The sequence below is a fragment of the Dermacentor andersoni genome, chromosome 8 (genome assembly GCF_023375885.2).
Source record: "Dermacentor andersoni chromosome 8, qqDerAnde1_hic_scaffold, whole genome shotgun sequence".
In the NCBI taxonomy this organism is placed as follows: domain Eukaryota; kingdom Metazoa; phylum Arthropoda; class Arachnida; order Ixodida; family Ixodidae; genus Dermacentor; species Dermacentor andersoni.
Genome location: NC_092821.1, coordinates 13,471,706 through 13,493,985, shown reverse-complemented (window position 1 = coordinate 13,493,985; position 22,280 = coordinate 13,471,706).

Below are 22,280 nucleotides of genomic sequence, written 5' to 3'. Positions count from 1 at the left end.
TAGCGAGGCCGTGCGTTGCCGTGTCTCTGGAAATGGCGACAATTTTTTTTCGCCCAGAGGGCCCACCCAGGGGCGCTGCCGTCGTGTTCAATTAGACGAATGCCAGACAGTTCGTGACAAAGTAGAATGAATTTAATTTATAAAGGTAAGGGGGAGAAATATTCAGACGTATTGACCGTTGCCCATTACATCGGTACTATAGAGGCTAGCTATGCAGGCAATCAAATTAAATCTGCAAGCATGGGCAGAGAATAACGGCATTTTGGGAGAACTTCAGCATGGCTTCAGAATAGGTACACGTTCGGGTTATAATTTATTTTTTCTTACTCAGTGTATTGAAATATCAAAAGTAGAAAGCATACCGTTATATGTGGCCTTTTTAGACAATACAGGAGCCTATGACAACGTAGACCGCAACATTTTGTGGGATATTCTGGAAGGGAAAGGCTTAGGTGACGATTGTCTACAGCTTTTGAGAGATATTTACTTAGAAAATTGCGTTTCCGGCGAATCGGAAGAGATGAGCTGCGAGGAGAAAGTTCATATGAACACGAGAGTGAGGCAGGGGTGCCCTTTATCCCCACTGCTGTTTATGATGTACATGGTGAGGATGGAGAGGACGCTAGAAAAAAGTAATATCGGCTTTACTCTATCACACAAACAGATGGGTACAGTAGTAGATCAGCAGCTTCCAGGTTTGTTTTATGCGGACGAGATTGTGTTGCTAGCTAAAAAGCAAAGTGATTTGCACTATCTGGCTAATATCTGTGGAGATGAAGGCAACAATTTCGGTTTAAAATTTAGTGTTGGAAAATCAGGTGTTGTGGTATTCAATGAAAACAGTGAATAGACATTCGCAATACAGGCCAGGAAATACCTGGGGTTAGAGAATATTGTAACGTGTAGCTGATATACAAGACTATTTACAATATATTTACACGTAGACCAACGTTGGCAAAGATGGCGACGCTATATCAAGCGGGGCCCACGTCGTCTTCTTCCTCCTCAGTGCAGCCTCACTGTGGCGGCTGTTCCGTAGCATCACCCCCGGCAGTAGAAGCACCGCCCCGGTGCTTAATCTACACATCCGCGGTTAAAGGTGTCTGGTATGGCTTTAGTCTCGCCACATGAACGATGTCACTTGCAGCCGACGATGACGCTGACAGGTCGGCGGGGATGACTTCATACGTGACATCGGTCACTTGTCGCACCACACGGTATGGGCCAGTGTAGCGCGACAGCAGCTTTTCGGAAAGGCCCACACGTCGAATGGGTGACCAGAGAAGCACCAGAGAAGCCGGAGTAAAGTGCACGTCGCGATGGTGGCAATCATAGAGGCGTCTCTGATGCTCCTGTCAGGCCTCGAGACGGGTGCGGGCGAGCTGGCGCGCGTGGTCGGCGTGTGCGATCGCGTCCCGGGCGTATTCAGCGGTTGAACGTGTGGCCGAGGGCAACAAAGTGTCCAAGGGCAACACGCGTTCTCGGCCATATAGGAGATAGAATGGTGAATAGCCGGTGGTGTCGTGACGCGATGAATTATACGCGAACGTCACATATGGTAAGTGAAGATCCCAGTCGTGGTGGTCGGTCGCAACGTACTTTGAAAGAATGTCGGTGATGGCCCCGTTGAGGCGCTCCGTGAGGCCGTTGGTCTGTGGGTGGTAGGACGTGCTCAACTTGTGCTTTGTTGAGCAGGAGCGGAGGATGTCCTCGACGACTGCCGACAGAAAGCTGCAGCCACGGTCAGTGAGTAATTGGCGCGGAGCACCTTGCACTAAAATGATGTCATAGAGCAGAAAGTCAGCAACGTCAGTAGCACAACTTGTCGGAAGGGCTCTGATGATTGCAAACCGCGTAGCATAATCAGTAGCGACGGCGACCCATTTATTTCCGGAGCCCGAGAGAGGAAACGGTCCAAGAAGGTCTAGACCAACACGGAAAAAGGGTTCCGGTGGGATGTCGATCAGCTGAAGACATCCAGCTGGAGGTGTGGAGGGCTTCTTCCGGCGCTGACAGGGCTCACAAGCGGCAACGTAGCGCCGCACGGAGCGGGCGAGACCTGGCCAAAAGAACCGACGGTGTACACGGTCGTATGTGCGCGAGACGCCCAAGTGTCCAGCCAAGGGAGCGTTGTGAAGTAGTTGGAGGACAGTCGAACGCAGGTGTGATGGAATGGCGAGCAGAAGGTCAGGGCGGTGTGGATCGAGATTGCGGCGCAATAATGTCCCCTCCTTAAGGAGAAACATCCGGAGGGAGGCGTCGCGAGGTGTTGACTCCAGATGGTCGATGAGGGCTCGTAATGAAGGATCGCGGCGTTGCTCGTTGCCGATTTCAAGCAACTGCGACACAGAGAAAGCGCAAGCGATGGCGTCCGGATCAGTCGGTTCGTCGACGGGGTAGCTGGACAAACAATCAGCATCCTGGTGCAAGCATCCCGTCTTATATACCACGGAGAATGTATGTTCTTGCAGGCGTAACGCCCAGCGAGCGAGTCGTCCCGTGGGGTCCTTGAGCGAGGATAGCCAGCAGAGCGTGTGGTGATCAGTGATGGCACAGAAGGGGCGTCCGTACAAGTACGGGTACATTTCGCAACAGCCCACACAAGAGCGAGGCACTCGCGTTCTGTGATTGAATAATTGCGCTCAGCGGGTGATAGAAGTCGGCTGGCATAGGCTATAACGCGATCATGTCCACGCTGCATTGTGCTAACACTGCAATGCCGTGACCACTGGCATACTTCCGTTCGAACTTTCGTTGAGGCAGACGGGTAAAGTGGGCCAGAATTGGAGGTGTGGTAAGGAGAGTAGTGAGCTGCGAAAAAGATTCGGCATGGTCAGGTCCCCAAGAAAATGGGCCGTTTTTCTTCAAGAGGTCGGTAAGAGCACGCGCGATGGTCGCAAAAGCCTTCACAAAGCGTCTGAAATAAGAGCACAGCCCTACGAAACTACGAACGTCCTTCGTAGACTTCGGAACAGGAAAGTTCGTAACGGCGCGAAATTTGTCCGGATCGGGTCGCACGCTTCTGGCGTCCACGAGGTGTCCAAGGATGGTGATTTGGCGGCGAGCGAAGTGACATTTTGACGAATTCAACTGGAGACCGGTGCAGCGGAACACGTCAAGAATCGCTGAAAGACGGTCTAGATGTGTGTCAAATGTGGGCGAATAAACGATGACGTCGTCCAGATAGCACAAACAGGTGGACCACTTGAACCCCTGAAGCAAAGAGTCCATTCGTTCGAAGGTAGCGGGCGCGTTACAGAGACCGAAGGGCATCACCTTGAACTGATAAAGGCCGTCAGGGGTAATAAAGGCAGTCTTCTCTCGGTCCATGTCGTCGACGGATATCTGCCAGTAGCCGAACCGTAAGTCGATAGAAGAAAAATAGGTGGCACCGTACAAGCAGTTTAGAGTGTCATCTATACGTGGCAAAGGGTAGACGTCCTTTTTTGTGATATTGTTCAGGTGGCGATAATGTACACAAAAACGCCATGTTCCATCCTTTTTTTTTACAAGTATGACGGGAGAAGCCCAGGGACTACAGGAAGGCTCGGTAATGTTCTTTGCAAGCATCTTTCTGACTTCCTGTCGGATAACAGCTCGTTCCGACGCAGAAACACGATATGGACGTCGGTGAATAGGGTTCGCATCGCCAGTGTTTATGCGATGGGTGAGGACGGAAGTTTAACCTAAGGGTTGATTGTCAAAGTAAAAAATGTCGCGATAGCCTTCAAGAACGCGGAAAAGAGCTTCAGCTTGAGCAGATGTAAGGTCAGAGGACACCATATTCTCAATGTCGACGTCAGTACCCTGCGATGCCGTCATGGTATGGGCTGATCTGTGACGAACTTTCACTGTGAATGGCTTGATCTCACCATCCCGCAAAGCGCTAATTATAGCCAATGAAATCCCCTGAGGTAGAACTTGCGCGGTTAGCGCGAAATTGACAAGGGGAAGGCAGGTGCGGTTACCAGTAATGGTCAGAACAGTGTGTGGCACGGTAACACCATCTGGAAGTATAACTGCCGGAATTGGTGCGACCACGTAATTACCGTCAGGTACAGCTGGTGAGGACAACAAGTCGACGTGCGTCACAGATTGAGGCGGTAGGCGAATAAAATCCATGCAGCTCAAACGGCTTGGAGGCGGGTCCACAGGGTCGGCAAGAAGAGGCAAGTCAAGGCGAAGTGAGCTGGCCGAACAGTCAATGAGGGCCGAATGATTGGCAAGGAAATCTAGACCGAGAATGAGTTCGTGAGGGCAATGCTCGATGACGGTGAAGAGAACGACGGTGTGTCGGTGAGACGGGCAGAGCACATGCCAACAATAGCGACAGTCGCTCCGTCGGCGACTTGTAGAAATCGGTTCGGGGCGGGTGTCAGAACTTTCTTGAGCCGACGGCGAAGAGCAGCAGTCATAACGGAGCAGCAGTCACATGCGCCCCGGTGTCAATCAACGCGCACACAGGAACATTGTCGACGAGAATATCCAAAAGATTCTTGTTCGTGGGTAAGGTGAACCGAGGATTTTGAGCCAATGTCGTCTTTGCAGCTTCACCTCCAGAAGCTGCACTGTCTAGTTTTCCGGTCGGGGGTGCGGCGAGTAGGTCGGAGAAGGACCACGGCGTGACGGGGGCGAGTGAGATTGGCGGCGGGAGGGAGAAGGTGAGCGGGAGAAGGCGAGCAGGAGTAGCGGGGTCGTCTCAAAGGTGTCGCAGGGTCAGATGATGGGGCGGGCATAGAAATGGCGAAGGAAAGGACGCGCTAGAGGGGCGAGGGTGGTAATCAGGAGAATAGCGTATCGGAGAAGCCCAGCGGCTACGGCAGTGGCGAGCGACATGTCCAATGCGTCGGCAGTTAAAACAGATCGTCTTGTCGTCCACGGTTCGCCATTCGGAGGGGTTGCGCTGTCTGTAAGAAGAGTAAGAAGAACGCGGTGGGGATGTGCGTGGAGAAAGAGGTTCCGAGCGTATGGAACGAATGGATTGCAGGCCGACGTTGGACAACTCTTGACGGATGACGGCCTGGATCAAGGAGATTGTCACCGGAGAATGATCAGGTGACGTGAATGAAGGGGCCGACGGTTGTGCCGCTTCGACCTCACGACGAATGATGCGGGTCAAGTTGTTACATCGTGACGGCTGGTGGAAGAGGTCGTCACAGGATGACGTAGCAGCTGTGTTGGGAAGTCGCGTGATGTGCTGGGCTACTCGGCGGCTTTTAGCATGCTCGAGACGGCGGCACTCCTTGAGGATCGCATCGATGCTGTTGACGTTCGTAAACACCAGTAAATTGAAGGCGTTGTCAGCAATGCCTTTGAGGACGTGATTAACCTTATTATCCTCAGACATGGTCGGGTCAGCTTTGGCACAAAGGGCCAAGACGTCGAGAATGTACGACAGGTAGGTCTCGGTCGACGTCTGTACACGTGTGGCAAGGGCTTTCTTGGCACTGACTTGGCGACCGAACGGATTGCCAAAGAGGTAGCGGAGCTTCTCTTTGAAGAGATCCCAGCTCGAGATCTCCTCTTCGTGAGTCTGGAACCAGGCAAGTGGAGCTCCGTCGAGGTAGAAAAGAACGATCGCAAGCATAATAGTCGGGTCCCACCTGTGACTGGTGCTGACACGTTCGTATAAGCAGAGCCATTCAACATCAGGGCTGCCGTACCCGTTAAAAACACAAGGATCCCGAGGGGGGAAACGGCGACGTAGGTAGGGGCTGCAGGCGGAGACGGTTGCGTAGAGAAGTGCCGCCAGCAGGAGCCGAAGTTGCACTGTCGCCATTGCGACCGCTGCGAAGCTCCATGTCGGGTACGGGGAACGTCCGCCTCCACCAAATTAATGTTACGTGTAGCTGATGTACAAGTCTATTTACAATATATGTACACGTAGACCAACGTTGGCAATGATGGCGACGCTATATCAAGTGGGGCCCACGTCGTCTTCTCCCTCCTCAGTGCAGCCTCACTGTGGCGGCTGTTCCGTAGCAATATGAATACCTTGGTATATGCATAAACGAAGGCAGTATCTATATATATATATATATATATATATATATATATATATATATATATATATATATATTGTGACGCAGCAGTTATCACGACGTTTATTCCGCGTCAAAAGATTAGGCGAACCGACCACGCCCACAGCACGGAGCACACCCGAGAGCCAGCCCCACAAACGATGATGAAGAAGAACACCATATGAACCCCCCATGATGATGATCATGTACAGATGACAAAGAATAGCTTATAAATTCCCACACTAATGTCCCCACACGCGAGAGCGGCCATCCTGGCCGCAATTCAAAGGGGCGGTGAACGTCTCGTGAAAGGCTTCATACGGGAAACGTGGACAATCTCAGCGGCGCGGCAGCGGCCGTCATTTGGAACAATAACGGGTTCCACGCCATAGTTCACTGGAGAAGTTTGTTCCAAGACTTTGTAGGGGCCGATGAACCGAAGCTGAAACTTGTCACGCAAGCCAGGAGTACGAACTGGTGTCCGGAGTAGTATTTCCTCGCCAGGGCGGAAGCACACGACGCGATGAGAGGTGTCGTAATGCTGCTTGCGGTCCTGTTGCCGTGCTTCGGTGTTGATGCGGGCGAGCTGGCGACAACGCAGAATGCGGGACACATATTCTTCGCAGGAGGAAGGACACTGATGGACAGTTGGCGCGAAGAAAGAGACGTCAAGACAGAAAGAGGGCGAACGACCATAGACAAGGTAGAATGGCGAGTAACCGGTCGTGCGTTGAACGGCGGTATTATATGCAAAAGTCACGAACGGTAAAATTGCGTCCCAGTTTCTATGATCCGGGTCGATGTACACGGCTAGCATGTCTGACAGCGTGCGATGAAATATCTCTGTGAGGCCGTTGGTTTGCGGATGGTAACTGGAGGTAGTCTTGTGGGTGGTTCCGGAGGCTCTGAGTACTTCGTCTAGTAGTTGCGAGAGGAATGCTTTTCCACGGTCGCTCAGGAGGACGCGAGGAGCACCGTGACGCAGTATTAAGGATTGAAGTATGAATGCGGCAACTTCAGAGGCTGAGGCAGAACTCACACAAGTTGTTTCGGCGTAGTGTGTCAAGTGATCAACGGCTGTCACAATACATCGTTTACCGGTGAGAGTCACAGGAAGAGGACCACACAGGTCAATGCCAACGACCTCAAATGGTTGGGACGGACAAGGAACCGATTGCAGTTGTCCGCTTGGAGCTGATGTAGGGAGCTTTCGACGCTGACATAGAGCGCAGGAAGCAACATACCTCGCCACACTGGCGGACAATCCAGGCCAGTAGAAGCGCCCTTTGATGCGGTCATAGGTTTTCTGGAAACCAAGGTGACCAGCAGTCATGTCGTCGTGAGAAGCCTGCAGGACATGAGCACGTAGAGAGCGTGGCAGGACAGGAACCCAGCGTTGACCGTCAGGGTGATAGACATGACGGTATAGGGCGCGGTTGTCAATCTTAAATTGCGTCAGCCGCCGACGAAGGCGGGCGTTAGGCGGACCCGAAGCTCCTTGAAGGTGGTCTATGATGCGCCGACAGTAAAAGTCGGCAAGTTGATGAAATTCGAAGGATTTGTTGTCGTGTCGAGGCATCTCGTCGACAGTGGCCAACAAGCAAGCATCTGAGGAGGGATCGAGCGAAAGCTTGTCACGGATGGTAGTTGGAGGACCATTGCATGGTGTCGTAGGAAGTGGACAGCGAGAAAGCGCGTCTGCATCTTGGTGTTTTTTTCCGCACTTGTAGGTAATAGTAAAGTCGTATTCTTGCAAACGAAGAATCCACCGACCAAGTCGTCCAGACAAGTTCTTCAGCGTTGAAAGCCAGCATAATGCATGATTGTCTGTAACGATCGTAAAGTGGCGGCCGTGAAGATAAGGGCGAAACTTCTGCACAGACCAAATGATAGCTAGACATTCCTGCTCCGTGATGGTGTAATTCTTTTCGGCGTTTGTCAGAACGCGACTTGCGTATGCGACGACCCTCTCACCTAAAGTGTCGTCTCGCTGTAGGAGAATGCCACCAATTCCGTGACCACTAGCATCCGTATGCAGGAGGGTCGGAGCAGCTTCATCAAAATGGCGTAGTACTGGTTCAGATGTGAGAGCGCGCTTCAGATGGGCGAACGCAGATTCACATTCGGGAGACCACGCAAAGGGAACATTAGAACCAAGTAATTTGTGCAGAGGTGACGCTATTAAGGCGAAGCCCCGTATGAATCGCCGAAAATAGGAAGCGAGGCCTAGGGAACTACGCAAATCTTTGGTCTTTTCGGGACGAGGGGAGTGCTGAACTGCGGAAACCTTGTCAGGATCAGGACGAATGCCATCTTTGCTCACAATGTGACCTAGAACTTTGATCGTCTTGCGCGCAAAATGGCATTTCTTGGTGTTTAGCTGAAGTCCAGCGTTGGCAAGGCACGTGAGAACTTCATCCAGACGTTGCAGGTGCTGAGAGAAGGTTGACGAGAAAACAACAATATCGTCCAGATAGCACAGGCAAGTCTTCCACTTTAGGCCACGAAGAACGGTGTCAATCATGCGCTCGAACGTTGCGGGCGCATTGCAGAGGCCGAATGGCATGACATTCAACTCGTAGAGCCCATCTGGTGTTGAAAACGCTGTTTTCTCCTTATCGTCCTTATGCATAGGTATCTGCCAGTAGCCGGAACGCAGATCGATGCTGGAGAAGTACTCGGCACCCTGCAGGGAATCTAAGGCATCGGCTATTCGCGGCATAGGGTATACATCCTTGCGTGTGATCTTGTTAAGTGCTCGGTAGTCGACACAAAATCGAACAGAGCCGTCTTTTTTCCGAACCAAAACAACGGGGGAAGACCAAACGGCTAGCAGAGGGGCGTATTATGTTTCGTTGGAGCATGTCGGTGACGTTCTCGTGAATGACTTTCCTCTCGGGTAGCGATACGCGATATGGTCTACGGCGCACGATGGATCTACCATCTGTCTCTATCCGATGCGTCGTAATCGAAGTCTTTCCCAACGAAGATGAATGCGCGTCAAAGGAAGCTTCATGTTTTTGGAGCAAAGCAAGCAATTGTTGTGACTGCGAAGGTGTCAGGTCGGAACTGATGGCAGCTGCAAGAGTTGAAGGAGATGCGGCCCGTCCGGTACAAGGACCTTCAGAGGAAGCTGGTTTAAAGGAAACAACAGATATAGACTCCGATTCAGTGGCGCAAGCTAATGTAGTGTCGTTAGGGATGAGAATCTTTTCGGATGTCGGGTTTGTAGCGTAGAGAAGTGCAGAGCCATGATCAAACCTAACGAGCACTGATGCAAAGGCTATCCCTCTTGCAAGACAGCGTGCAGATGGTAATACGAGCACGTCGCCGCAGTCAATCACATCAGACGTGATAGTAACGATCCTTTGATGGCGAGTAGGTAGCGTGGTATCTTCTGCAGCAAGGAAGTGAAGGGGTGCGTCATCTGCAAGAAGTGAATAGGTCGTGTCGGTCATGTGGAGAACGCGTTGTCCACAGCAGATGCAGGCGGAGGCCGTAGAAAGAAAATCCCATCCCAACATGAGCTGCTGGGCATACGAACTTAGCACTGCGAATTGTGCGTAATGCAGAAATCCATCGATGGAAATACGAGCTGTGCACATGGTGATAGGTCGAATGGAGGCCCCTTGAGCAGCGAGTAGCGTAGGTCCATCATAGGGGGTCGTAACTTTCCGAAGTCGTGAACACAATTCACGGTGAATGACTGAAAGACTAGCACCAGTGTCTATTAAAGCTTCTACTTGTACACCTTCTACTACAACCAATATCACATTGCCCGGACGCGATGGAGGAATTTCTGTCCTGTTGTTCGATGCAGCTTTTCCTCCAAAAGCTGCATAATTCAGTTTTCCGGACGACGCTCGGCGAATTGAGAAGCAGGTCTCAGTGGGGACGTAGAGCGGCGAAGGGGTGACGGCGAGCGGCGTCTCGCAGGACGGTACGCCGTCTCGGATGCTACAGTAGGCGATGGAGAGCGTCCGCGCGGTGGACCATAAGGACGGCGTTGGTCATGGAAGCTCCCTAGACGTTGGAAAGTAGCTCCGGGCGAAAAGTCATCCCGTTCGTATACGTCATATCCGCGACGCTCGTCTTGCTGGCGCTTGCGGCAAAAACGTGCTATGTGGCCACGATAGCCGCAGTAGTAGCAGATGGGACGAGGAGGACGCCACTGCGGATAGCTGGTTTGGGTAGGTGCGCTGGTAGTCATGGAAGCGATGTGAGCCGGTGTTGGTTTTGGAGGCATTGGTGGGACGATGAGTGGAGTAGCTGCGGCTACTTGTGCGTACGTTGATGGGGCCCTAGGGGTTAGAGGGTCCGTGTACGCTGCACCAGCCATGGATGCCAATTCCTCCTTGATGACGTCTCGCAGATTGGTATCGGAGGCATGAGAAGGCATAGGCCCTGCGGGTAAGCCCAGATACGGGAGCTCTTCTCGAATTATTGCGCGTATCATTGCTCGAGACGTAGGGTCGTCGGCGGTAGTGTGTGCAGTGGCGTCTGGCTGCAACCGTACTGATTCGAGTTCGTCAAGGCGCTGGCAAGTAGCGACGATATCAGCGACGGTAGCGGGGTTCTGGATGGCTAAAGCATTGAAAGCAATAGCTCCGATGCCTTTGAGAATGTGGCGAGCCCTGTCCGATTCGGCCATGGCCGTGTTCACGCGTCGACAAAGAGCAAGCACATCCTCGATGTACGACGTATAAGATTCACCGGGTTGTTGCTTGCGAGTGTCGAGCGTCTTTTTTGCGAGGGCGGAACGAACAGTCGGTGTGCCGAAGATTTGGCGGAGCTGCTGTTTGAAAGCGCCCCAGTTCGTGAAATCAACCTCATGGTTGAAAAACGAAGTCTTCGCTACTCCTGTCAGATAAAAGGCGACGTGACGTAGCTTGGACGCATCGTCCCAACGGTTAGCCGAACTCACTCGGTCATAGTCGTCCAGCCAATCCTCGACGTCTTCACCCCGAAGTCCAGCAAACAGATGGGGATCACGCTGGTGCCCACTGACAACCCAATACGGAGACGCTGGGGTAGCCGAGGCCGAGATGGTGGAAGTAGAAGTGCCTGTTGGCTCGTCCTGCGACATGCTGGCGGATAGCTAGCACAATCGGCAACCCGATCGAAGCTCCAGGAGGTTGAGCGGGGAGTCAGAGGACGGAGGACCGAAGAGCACACTCCACCACTTGTGACGCAGCAGTTATCTCGACGTTTATTTCGCGTCAAAAGATTAGGCGAACCGACCACGCCCACAGCGCGGAGCACACCCGAGAGCCAGCCCCACAAGCGATGATGAAGAACCCCATATGAACCCCACATGATGATGATCATGTACAGATGACAAAGAATAGCTTATAAATTCCCACAATATATATATATATGTATGTATATATATATATATATATATATATATATATATATATATACATACATGAAAACAAAGAAAAAACAATTACAGTGAAGGTGAAGAGAAATGCAGCCATTATGAATCACAGAGCGCTATGGGGATACAACAAGTACGAGGTGCTCCGGGGTATGTAGAAAAGTGTAATGGTTCTAGAATTTACTTTTGGAAATTCGGCTGGTTTGCTTTAAATTGGGTGTAGAATAAGGACTCGATGGGAACCAAACGTCAGTGGGACGCCTCGCATTGGGCGCTCATGGAAAGTCACAAATGAAGCTGTGCAGGGTGATATGAGCTGGGCTAGTTTTGAAGTGAGGGAAGCTCGCAGTAAAATTGATTATGAAGAATGACTGAGGTATATCAAAAAAGTAAATGAGCAGGGAGAGTGTTGAGTTATCTGTACAGGAAAAACATTGATTAACACTGGAGGAAAAGAACTAGGAGGCTTACCAACCAGTATGGAGCCTGTAAGGTGGGCAGTACAGCAGCAAATAACGTTAAGCGGAAAGTCAGAGAGGCTGAAATAATCTCATGGGTGACGGCAATGGAAGAGAAACCTGCCATGAGTAACTATTTAGGAGGAAAAAACGAAATAAGGAAAAAACATATTATGATAACTCAAAGGGAAGCTCATTAATTTTCGCAGCCAGATCGGGATGCCTTGGAACACGCACCTATAAAGAGAGAGATAAGCAAGAAGAAGCATGTGCTTGCTGCGGTAAAGCTAGGGAAACGATGGAGCATGTTTTGTTAGAATATGAAGACGTCTGCCCAGCGGTCGATTTAGGCACCACTGGCCTTCTTGAAGCCCTTGGGTTCAGTGAGAGCAGTGGAAAAGTAAACATGTCGGCAGTATAGATTAGTAAGAGGCGAATGGAAGATTGGTGTAAGTAAAGTAGGCAAACGACAAAAAAACGGAGACGTACAAAAGCAAAGTTTTCAATAGGGGATCAGAAAGTTTGGTTGTAAGAGTTTATAGATCTTTTTCTCTTTTTTTCATTTTAACCTAGGAAGGACATTAGGCAGTATAATATCAAGAGCTTGGTGACGCAACCCACCACCCCGTTCCAAAGGAGACGTTCATAACATCTATCCATGTAAGCCCTCCGCTGGCTTTCTAAGCCTTCACCTTTCAGTATGCAGGCGTTGCCCTCGGTTGTGCGTTCCTTCGGCAGTTCTGAAGTTTTGGTCTCTCCAAATGATGCAGCTTCGTCGCGAGTACTATATCGTACTCCTCGCAGTTGTATGAAAGATCACCACCTTAGTTGAACCACTGCTTTGCGCCCGGATGTCAAACGGGCAACGTATATGTCAAAGGTCCTCCAAAGCCGTCGTTGGTGCACTTCGCAGACAGTGGGAAAAGAACCTACACCGAGCGGACAAGCCGCTTGAAAACGCAAGCTGCATTTGTGAGCTGCATTTTGAGCAGCACTACATAATTCGTGAATGTGCACATCACTGGCGGCGAGGAAGTGCGAATCCCGCGTGGGAAGCCTATGCTAATCAACGATGTGGTTCCAACCATTCTTCTGAATTTGCCAGCGTATCTAAAAGAAAACTAATAAAAGTGAGGCCTCATCCGAAAAGGAAGTCTGAGAGTGGTGCGCCGCCAATGTAGCGCAGAGCGTGCTCCAGCGACAACTCGACGACGCCGTGCACAAGCGCCGAGACTAAGGCGCAGCAAGGCGCTGCAGCCGCAAAGGAAGCAGGCACAGAACCGGCCGCTAATGAAGTTTCTTTCTCAGAATGCCCATCGCACAACCAGGAGCCCATGACATGTTACCTTTTTTGAGGTAACATCGCTTCAATGGACCAGACACAGGTTTCTAGGTCACGACGGCGTTGTGTATATACTGCACGTCTGTGTTGACACAAAGAAACGGAGTGCGCTCAGACCTAATGGTAATGTTCTTTCAGTCACATACTCAGAGCTACTGCAAAGTGTTTATGAGAGCCATTCTGCTGAAAGTGTCGTGAAAACAGGTGGAAGCCGAACAAGTGCAGGAAACAGTTGATTTTATATGCGTTTGCGCTGGAGCAATGCTACGTGAACACTATGAAGAATGTTTTCTTTACGAAGGCACTTAAAGCCCACGCCGTGTCTTTTGGGCAAATGTACTTCAGCGGAAACTTCCGGGGCCAGCCGCCGAAAGAGGTATTTATAATGTGCATTTCGACTACTCTGAGACTTTATTTGATTTTGTCAAAATCTATTTCACACCTATGGGTATCTAATTCACTGCACCTTTTTTGGGAGATACACAGTGTGTGTCCTACCGCTATTCGAAACGTGCACTGCAGACGAGACAATAGCAAGTAAAGAGAACATACAAAAAGAGCTACCAATCTCTTGTACTCAAGCTGGGAGCTCCAACCAAGACGACTCAGAGGCTGTTTGTTCACCTAGGAGATGCAAAAAAGGACCTGTCAAAAATGCGAGAAAGAAATGCTGCCGCACAAGAACAAGCTTTGTAAGCACAGATCATAAAACTCCCACCCGAACAGCAGGAAGCTCTTCGACACTGTTTTTAGGCTTCACAAATGAAACCCAATGTATTACGGTACGCTAAGATCTGGGTCTTAGACTGCCTAATAATGAAAATGGAAAGGCCTCATCTACATGAGCATCTTCACCGCAATAACGTCCTTTCCTTGCCGTGCAAATGCACCCTCAAGCATTAAGTATCAGCATACCCCACCGTGTTTGGACTCGGCGGCAGAGTGCTAAGGCAACTAAAGGCTAAATCAGTTCAGCTGGATGCTTGGAAGAGACACGGTGGGTGGGTCATTTAGGAGCTTAAGCTGTCGGAGCATGTTTGAGTAAAAAGCTCTGGGGTTATTGAGGGCTTTTTGAAGTTAGGTCCATTCACAGAAGCCAAAGACAAAGGTGTACCCTGTCACCGTGGAATGGTTATCCTGGTTGTTCTATTTTAAGGAGCGAGGTTATTGGCTATTTCGCTACACATGGAAACATGAATGGGGACACGCATGCCGAAGTGGTTATTGAGGCTACCATATTAGCCGAAAAGAGTTCACTCTTTGTGGATTTTATTAGCTGCGACGGCGCGAGCTGGAATGGTCGCTTGTGGAAGACTTTCGGAATCCAAGCAACAGCTCACTCTTCATCGTGCAAATTCAACACCACAGCGATGCATCACGAAACCTTTTCTTTATACCAGATGTCCCACATCTGACCAAGTGCCTGCGCAACACACTGCTGAAGCCTGGGTTTAATACCCGGGCTGGCCATGTAAGTTTGCTGTTCATTGCTATATGAGATATGGTATTCAGGACTTTTTTATGCTTTTACTATGCCTTGCGTGTAACAGCGCACAATTATATATGATCTCAAATTTGTATTTAGGTGGATATGCATCATGTAAAGAAAACCAACAAGATTCATCCACTGTGCCCCTTAAAATTAGGCCAGGCCGTTGTCACATTGAGCCCAAAGGGTTTGATAAGATTAGGGTCAGTTATGCCTTCCAATTGCTTGGAACGCGATTACCAAGGCTTTTTTTTTTGGGGGGGGGGGGGGGGGGGCTACACCATTCTCCCGACGGTGGCGCGTGCGAGCTGTCGTCTCTTTCGCGCAGCGCACGATTTTGCGTGCTGTGCAGAAGAAAACATGACTAGCGGTATAATTCAGTGTTACACAAATACAGAGGCAGAACAAGCAGATCGCGGAGCATGATCACGCGCTGGAACACGGTAGAAAATGGCATAGTTTCGGTACCTACAAACGTGACCGCGCGACCGTGGGAACAAGCAGACGAAGCGGAAGTACATCTCTCTTGCTTCGGCGCAAATAAAACAAAAAACAAGCAGACGTTCCGTTTGTGTGTTTTATTATTTCTCTAAACTTCAATTCGTCAAAACAAGCAACAGATCGCACAGATAACACACGTTGTCTTGAAGAATTATCGAAGTCATGTGTCACCACGGACGACGTCACACTGCGAACACGACTACGCAAGCGCAGTGGCACGACCACGCCACCGTCCGGCTTGGAGCGCGGCGGCCGCGAACAGAAGGAAAAACGGCGTTCAGTTTGAAATTTCAGATCTTTCCGCGGCGCGTAGGGATGTAATACTTTGCAGACACGATCGTTATCGCGCAATGTATGCTCTGCGCTAGTCAGCTCAAAATGGCCAGACCTGCACAGACTGGCTGCACAGACATCTGCGGAAATGCAGATATTGAAAATAACATTGAAAGTACTTTATAGTGTCAACAGAATCAGCCTAATTTTACCTTAAAGTATTGTCCCAGCGAACACTGATGTATATGCGCATGGTCTCTCGCACAGGTGTGACAAGTTATAGCATGTAATGTGACCTTAGGGTTGCTGCGGGAAAACCAGATAGGTTGCGAACTTGGTAGCCTGCTTACTTTACTCCGATTTTCCAGTTATATTACGCCCTCTCAAAACACCGTATTACTGCGACATAGCCTTTGCTTTGCATCCGCTTTCTTGCTTTTATAAGGTGAACAGCCAGAGTATGAAATTCGCAACTTTAAAAGAAATGCGACAGTCAAAGATGCATACGTCGCCATAATATACGGTAATGAGGGTAGGACCAGGCACCAGATCCTGTCCAATACAATACACGGAGGGCGCTATTATGATACTCGATTAGCTAATATTGAATTACGCGCATGTAAATACCCGAACTTGCTGGCAATGCAGAAAACCGCGAGGGCTTTAGTAAAATTCTAATGAGGGTTTTTGCTGCAATGCAAATATTACGAATTTCCACCGATAGCGGGCGCAAGCTGAGCAAAACTGACGGTGCCATTAAGCGGCTACAGAACAATCTGCCGACCCATTTGTTCAGACCACAAGGAGGAGGATGCTTCATATAATAGTGACACGTGGACTTGTTTATCTTTTTCGGGTCAGTGTTTTTCATCGTCTAACAAATGTTATCGCTCACCGCGGGACGTGCCTGCAGTATCAGAAGTGCCTTGAATGTTATCGATGGTTACATCCGCTGTCTGTTGTCCCTGAAGCTTGTGTAATCTGATGGCATGTATGTGCGACACGAATGATGTAGAACTTTTTGGACGAAACGCAGACACCAGCGATTTCTCTGGAACGTTCGATGGGTTGTTTATAAAAGCCGAAAAGCTTGACCACCTGGTCAAATTTTAGACGATCGCCGATTGTGTTCACAGCCTTCGTTGTTCTTTCAGTGCAGCGTGCTTTTGAGGGCACAAGTTCGCCCAATAAAACGCCAGTTTCGTCAACAACACTTTTGCTGCCTTCTTCACTGTCACTACTACGTGACAAATAGTGCTGTCCGCATTCGCCCTATTCACCACTGCATTTTGTTTGAATGCCTTTATTAAAACCAATCTGGGAATGGCATCACGCCTGCCTATCATTCTCCCGTTTCTTCGCGCCACACCAACATACACGTTCAGGCGCCGTCCCTGGAGCGAAACATGCTGCACCGGAATGACAGGCGCAGAAAAATCCTCCCATATAAGAAGTTCGATTCGTGAGAACATCACGGTCGCGCCAATACTTAGGAACATGCACCCCGATCATAATCGCGGCAGAAGGAGGGCAAGGGCGGCCAACCTCCTTAGGCAAATACACAGTGATCAGCGACAGGTCAGCTTTGTGGATGCCGCTTCTTGTAAGGGACGTATGGCGTCCACCATCGTCACTGTTGATGGTCGGCAAGGAATCACCAATACTGCCTCGGTTCGGACGAGGGACTCCGAAATAGCTGAACAAATGGCTATTGCACCAGCCCTGCTGGATAGCTCACGGGATGCCATCTATAGTGATTCAAGATCTGCAGTCAGAGCATTTGAAAAAGGCACCGTTTCCAAACAGGCCCTCAGACTTATTAGGGGCAAGGCAATCACGCACCACTTCATTTATTGGTTTCCGGTACATCAGGGTCAGATAAAGGGTGCTCCTCCCAACCTCAACGAGTCGGCTCACGGGGCTGCGCGTGAACTTGCCCACCGCGCTAGCCTCGACCAATCGGAAGCCGGCTCCCCAGAGAACAGAGCACGCCCTCCACTTACAACGAGATTACTAGACACTACTATCTCAGCAGTGGAACCTACTTTGTTCCTCATCCGCGCCTCAATAGAGCTCAAGCACTAACGCTCCGTCTAATGCAAACAAATACCTATCTGAATCCGTCGCTCTTACATAAAATATATCTGAATACTTACACCAACGCTACCTGCCACGATTGTGGAGATATAGCCACATTAGACCATATGCTCTGGCGGTGTGCCCGGTCACGCTCTATCATCGCTAACAGCTCGGCCAGATGGGAGGCGGTTCTCCGCAGCCCTCTTCTGGCTGACCAACTCTGGGCTGTCCAGCAGGCCCACGATGCGGCCGAAAGTCGCGGCCTTCCGGTTCCCACGTGGGAACGGCCCGCTTCGTGAAGACTCACGATCTGCAGGACTTCTTTAAAGTTTCACCATACCATACCATCAGTGGCGTAGCAACAGGGGGGGCCGGGGGGCCGTGGGCCCCGGGTGCAAGGGGCCAGTGGGGGGGTGTCATTTACGGCTGAATGCACCCCTCTTTCCGCCGGCTTGACTGGGCGCAAATCGCAAAGAATGCTCCGGTATCCAGTAGCCCGAGCTCAGGCACCCGATGCGTTGCGCCGCAGAATTGTCGACTGCAGCTCTATCAACACCCCACGAAATAATAGCACGAATGTGCGGGCTAACAAATTTAATTCGCGAAATGGTCGCTAAACTACTCGCCTTAGCGGAACGTTTCATGTGGGGTGCGCTCGTGCTGTGCGTTCATGCTGGGAGCAAGAGTCGCGAAACATACAGTGCGGCGTTGTAAGGCGTTGGGGCTCTTGGGTCCCTCTTCCGTTCAGAACGTGGAGCGAAGACGAACAAAGACAGCAGCAAGAGGGCGTTCAACCAGCACGCCCGGCGCTCGCGTTTACGGCGAAGCGTTCGTTGAGAGCGACGTTGCATAAATGGGGCCGTCAAAAGTCGCGAATGGGATTCTCTGCATCGTCTTCAGACTCGGTTCGGCCGAAGAGTTTGGCGGCGTATGACTCGACAGGCTGTAGTCGCGGGCCCGCCGTGATGTCCGGCTCGCTTTTACTTCCCCTCTCCCGCTTGCTCCGAGAAGCCGCTGCGAAACCTGCCGTTATGTTTCACGCTTTCCTTCTTACCCTCGAAAGTTTCAGAAAACTGTTGTTGTGTGACTTCATGCCACAAGTACAGTGTCTGTATCAGCTGCACAGAATTTTATTTAAAAAAAAGAAAGGTGAATTTTGTGAGGATATTTCCCAATCGAGATTCTATGAAGTTATGTCTTTTTGTGATTACTAGGAATTCGGTAGCGCGAAAAATATGGCAGATAAGTAATAACCATATCCTTAATAATCCCGTAGTTAGTACTTATAGAGGAAGCACTTCAATTTGAGAATTGAGGACTCAAAGTCATATCATTAACTCAACAAAAACTTCTTAAACAAAATCGTTTTAGGTGTTACAACCTACAGTACTTTAGCACTGCGGGCGGCGCCCAGTATGAAACCCGCATTGTCGATATCCTCGCCGTCCTCGACTACATCAGGGGGGGGGGGGGGGGGGAGTGACAGAAGACCTATGGGCCCCGGGTGCCAGGCGACCTAGCTACGCCACTGCATACCATACCATATAAGAAGTTGATCATAAACTGGCATTTCACAATATGAGCTTGTTTCTGAAACAGCTACTACCGGGCTTTCGCGCTGTCGAAAGCAACAAACTGCGAGCGCCGGGAGCCAGCGTTTACACTGAAGACGGCGGTGGCGCCACCTGCTTGCTGACACATAAACTGCGACAGCGAATGCAACTCAGTCAGCCCACTACCCAATAGTCTAGTTCACGTTAAGCGGGCTCCTATCTGGCGCTTGTAAATGGATAGACGGATGGATGCTTGGCTGGATGGATATATGCTATGAGCATCCCCCTTGAAACAGAGTCGTGGCTTGAGCCGCTAAGGTCTTGTTCATATTTCGTCTAATGTCTTAGCTATCTTTCTTAAGAAAAAAAAAAGCACACACACGCACAAATCATTCCCAGCATCCAACTTTTTTAACCGCTACTGGGTTAGAAAATCTGAACCTGGCAACGTTTAAAGCTAGAACGTTATCTAGTGAGGGCAGTCTAGCAGTGCTATCGGAGGAATTAGAGGGCAGAAAATGGGATATAATAGGGCTCAGTGAAGTTAGAAGGACAAATGAACGATATACAGTGTTAAAAAGCGGGCACGTCCTGTGCTACCGGGGCTTAGCGGAGAGACGGGAACTAGGAGTCGGATTCCTGATTAATAAGGATATAGCTGGTAACATACAGGAATTCAAAAGCATTAACGAGAGGGTGGCAGGTCTTCTTGTGAAACTTAATAACACGTACAAATTGAAGGTCGCACAGGTCTACATCTCTACATCCAGTCATGATGACCAGGAAGTTGAAAGCTTGTATGAAGACGTGGAATAGGCGATGGGTAAAGTCAAATTAAAATACACCATACTGATGGGCGATTTCAATGCCAAGGTAGGCAAGAAGCAGGCTGGAGACAAGCCAGTGGAGCAATATGGCATATGCTTTGGAAATGGCAGGGGGGAGTTTGCAGAACAGAATAACATGCGGATAGTGAATACCTTCTTCCGCAAGCGGGATAGCCGGAAGTGGACGTGGAATATGGCATAGGCACTAGGAATAGCAGGGGAGAGTGATTAGTAGAGTTTGCGGAACAGAATATTATGCGGATAACGAATACCTTCTTCCACAAGCGGGATAGCCGAAAGTGGACGTGGAGGGGCCTGAATGCCGAGACTCGAAATGAAATAGACTTTATACTCAGCGCTAACCCTGGCATCATACAAGATGTGGACGTGCTCAGCAAGGTGCGCTGCAGTGAACATATTATGGTAAGAACTCGAATTAGCCTGTACTTTAGGAGGGAACTGAAGAAACTGGTACATAAGAAGCCGATCAATGAGTTAGCGGTAAGAGGGAAAGTATAGCAATTCCAGATCAAGCTACAGAACAGGTATTAGGCTTTAACTCAGGAAGAGGACTGTAGTGTTGAAGCAATGCACGACAATCTTGTGGGCATCATAAAGGAGTGCGCAGTAGAAGTCGGTTGTAACTCCGTTAGACAGGAAGCCAGAATGCTATCGCAGGAGACGAAAGATCTGATCAAGAAACACCAATGTATGAAAGCCTCTAACCCTACAGCTAGAATAGAACTGGTAGAAATTTCTAAGTTCATCAACAAGCGCAAGACAGCTGAAATAAGGAACTATAATATGGATAGAATTGAATATGCTCTCAGGAACGAAGAAAGCCTAAAAGCAGTGAAAAAGAAACTAGGAATTGGCAAGAATCAGATATATGCGTTAAGAGACAAAGCCGACAATGTCATTTCTAATATAGATGAGATAATTCAAGTGGCTGAAGAGTTCTATAGAGATTTATACAGTACCAGTGGCACCCACGACGATAATGGAAGAGAGAATAGTCTAGAGGAATTCGAAATCCTAGAAGAAATGCCGGAAGAAGTGACAAAAGCCTTGGGAGCTATGCAAAGGGGGAAGGCAGCTGCAGTAACAGCAGAAGGTAACAGCAGATTTGTTGAAGGCTGGTGGGCAGATTGTTCTAGAGAAACTGGCCACCCTGTATACGCAATGCCTCATGACATCGAGCGTACCAGAATCTTGGAAGAACGCTAACATAATCCTAATCCATAAGAAAGGGGACGCCAAAGACTTGAAAAATTATGGACCGAACACCTTACTGTCAGTTGCCTACAAACTATTTACTAAGGTAATCGCAAATAGAATCACGAACACCTTAGACTTTTGTCAAGCAAAGGACCAGGCAGGATTCCGTAAAGTCTACTCAACAATAGACCATATTCACACTATCAATCAGGTGATAGAGAAATGTGCGGAATATAACCAACCCTTATATATAGCTTTCATTGATTACGAGAAAGCGTTTGATCCTGTCGAAACCTCAGCAGTTATGGACGCATTACGGAATCAGGGTGTAGATGTTTCGTATGTAAAAACACTGAAAGATATCTATAGCGGCTGCACAGCCACCGTAGCCCTCCATAAAAAAAGACACAATATTCCGATAAAGAATGCGTCAGGCCGGGAGATACGATCTCTACAATGCTATTCACAGCGTGTTTACAGGAGGTATATTGAGACCTGGATTTTGAAGAATTGGGTATAAGAGTAAATGGGGAATACCTTAGTAACTTGCGATTCGCTGATGATATTGCCTTGCTTATTAACTCAAGGGACCAATTGCAATGCATGCTCACTGACCCGGAGAGGCAAAGCAGAAGAGTGGGTTTAAAAATTAATCTGCAGAAAACTAAAGTAACGTTTAACAGTCTCGGAAGATAACTGCAATTTACAATAGGTAGCGAGGCACTGGAAGTGGTAAGGGACTACATCTACTTACGGCTGGTAGTGACGGCGGATCCGGATCATGAGACGGAAATAATCAGAAGAATAAGAATGGGCTAGGGTGCGTTTGGCAGGCATTCTCAGATCATGAACAGCAGGTTGCCATTATCCCTCAAGAGAAAAGCGTATAACAACTGTGTCTTACCAGTACTCACGTACGGGGCAGAAACCTGGAGGCTTACGAAAAGGGTGCTACTTAAGTTGAGGAAGGCGCAACGAGGTATACAAAGAAGAATGGTGGGTGTAACGTTAAGGGATAAGAAAAGAGCAGATTGGGTGAGGGAACAAACGCGAGTTAAATGTCATCTTAGTTGAAATCAAGAAAAAGAAATGGGCATGGGCAGGACATGTAATGAGGAGGGAAGATAACCGATGGTCAGT